At 49.5% G+C, this 2,500-nt stretch overlaps 1 long non-coding RNA gene across 1 annotated transcript in view; it reads right to left on the bottom strand.

Moving 5' to 3' along the window:
* Positions 1 to 114: 114 nt before the first annotated feature.
* Positions 115 to 2,500, bottom strand: part of LOC147469446 (uncharacterized) — a 7,088-nt gene continuing 4,702 nt past the window's right edge. The window contains exon 2 of the long non-coding RNA XR_015192012.1: positions 115 to 450. This is a non-coding gene — a long non-coding RNA (uncharacterized LOC147469446). The remainder of the gene's footprint in view (positions 451 to 2,500) is intronic.

Raw genomic sequence — 2,500 nt, 5'->3', positions numbered from 1 at the left:
AGAGAGAGAGAGAGAGAGAGAGAGAGAGAGAGAGAGAGAGAGAGAGAGAGAGAAAAAAAAAAGGAGACAGAGCCGGAGGGGGGGGGGGGTATGGAGGATGGAATGTGGATAACTAGGGAAAATAACAAAACTTCGCTAAAATCCACTTCTCCCATAAGACAAGCACATAAGAGACCAAGGCTCCACTGTTTGTAAACAATTAAAACCTTCGTAATTGCCTTTGACATCTCGGCCTTGAGATGCCAGATGCTTCAAGATCCTCGACTGCATAATTTACACCCTTGCTTCTCACGATTCCGGGAAAGTCCTCGAGCCAAAGCAGCGTCTCTTTTCTTCTCTTCAACTGAACTCTTAAATTCTCTACTGATCTGCGCCCGAGTCCTCCGCCGCGGGCGCGCAGCGGGCGAGCAACGGCCAGGCAGGAGTCACAAGCGGTCTTCATCCGGTTCCCTAGAAAGAGCATAACTCACAATTCTCTCATTTTAGTTTTGGTCTTCTTGGTAGTTGAAAAGGCACAGAACAAAATTTGTGGTTCCTTCTCGACATGCGGCGCACTTTCACGCAGGGTTTCATAATCAATAAACAACAAGAAAAAATAGTTTCTCTCAAAAGCAAGAAGAAGAAAAAGATGAAGAATAAAAACCGTTTCTTGCAAGACCACGAAGAAGTTAAAATAAGCAAACAATAAATAAACCCAGGGAGTCTACAGTAGAAATGTCACCACTAATGAAACGACACTTTGCTCACTTGACTCGCTGACTATCCCGATTATCCTAATTTCATGACTTCCGGTCTGGAGGAGGTAGGCGAACGAGGCAAGAAGGAGATGGAGGAGAGGAGTTGGAGGGATGGGAAAGTGAGAAGGAACGAGCAAATAAGAGGGACACCAGAAACATACAGGAAGAATAAGCAACAGAAAATTACGAAGAATAATAGAAACCGGCTCTAGACTGCTGTTAGTCAGTTTCACCTTGAGAAAACCTAAAAACAGAACTGAATCGCCAAGTCCACATAACGCAATCACAAAATACAGTATGGGTATGTACAGACTACACACAAACGCAAATTCCAACAAATAAGAAAAGAAGGAAAAGTGAACCGCCGCCGCCACCGCTGCCACCGCCGCCGCCACCAGTCTCCCTTCCGGCTGCACACACGACCCTCGCCCGGCCCTCGCCCGGCCCTCGCCCGGCCCTCGGGCAGAGGCGACCGAAAGCAACCCGGAGCGATGCTACCGAAGCCACGCCGACGCTGACCTACGGCTCGCGAGGCATCGGAAGGGGAATAAGCAATTTACAGGAGGAAGGTGGAGAGAAACACAACGGAGGGAGGGAATGGGCGGGGAAAGAGAGGGGGGAATGGGCGGGGAAGAGAGGGAGGGAATGGGCGGGGAAAGAGAGGGGGGAATGGGCGGGGAAGAGAGGGAGGGAATGGGCGGGGGAAGAGACGGGGGAGGGACGGGAAAAAGAATGGGCGGGGGAAGAGAAGGGGAGCTGGAAAAAAATGGGCGGGGGAAGAGGGGGAGGGAATGGGAGGTGAAAGAAAGCAAGCGAGCGAGAGAGAGAGAGCGAGAGAGAGAGAGAGAGAGAGAGAGAGAGAGAGAGAGAGAGAGAGAGAGAGAGAGAGAGAGAGAGAGAGAGAGAGAGAGAGAGAGAGAGAGAGAGAGGGGGGGGGGAGCGGCGGGGAAAGCGAAACGAATGAGAGCAAACTTTCAAGCAGTAAGGAGAAAGAGGCTGAAGCAGCGATTTGAAGAATAGAAAGAAAACATTTAGAAGAGTAGGAAGCACGACGGGGAATCACACCTCGGAAGCAAACCTTGGTCGCGTCCCATTTACACCACCACGACCATTTATTTCCCTCTCGATTTCCCTCAAAGAAAACTCTCGAGCCAATTCGTACCAAGGAAACCCCTCCCTCCTGTAACTTGCTTCCGCACTCTCCTTCCGCCTGGGAACTTGCCGCACGATTAAGAACCATTTCTCACACGAGCAGACTGCACTTGGCTGATCACTCCTACATTTGCAATATACATGCTATACCAAATTACGCATTCGTAATAACATAAAGTAGAGAGAGAAATTTCAACACAAAAAATACTCCCGCCACTCCAGAAAATATAATTGGTCGAGTCTCATGACCGGACACAGGCCAGAATAAAATTCTTCCCGCCTTGCACCGCTTGCACTTGCCTGCGCTCACGGAAGTAAGCAAATTTTTTTGCAAATATCCCTCGAGCAGGCACTTAGAGCACACAGAAAGACGCAGACAGTCGAGTACGCCCTCCGCCTATATCTCCCTCGACACATCCTGCACTGCAACCGCACGTGCACGAAGGCAGATTACATAATAAATAGTGGAAAGCACTTCCCAGTCCTGCACGGCGCCCGTGCTCCCGAAAGGCGCTTCTGGTCACCTTCCCTGCACAAAATACACATTTATACATGTGTACAAATATAACATGCGCGCGCATACATATGTGTATATACACAAATATCTATAT

This window comes from Penaeus japonicus, unplaced genomic scaffold, assembly GCF_977035675.1.
Source record: "Penaeus japonicus unplaced genomic scaffold, GWHDUDI00000001_assembly GWHDUDI00000021, whole genome shotgun sequence".
Lineage (NCBI taxonomy): Eukaryota > Metazoa > Arthropoda > Malacostraca > Decapoda > Penaeidae > Penaeus > Penaeus japonicus.
The sequence above is the reverse complement of the archived record's forward strand: the minus strand, read 5'-3'. Positions and strand labels throughout refer to the sequence as shown.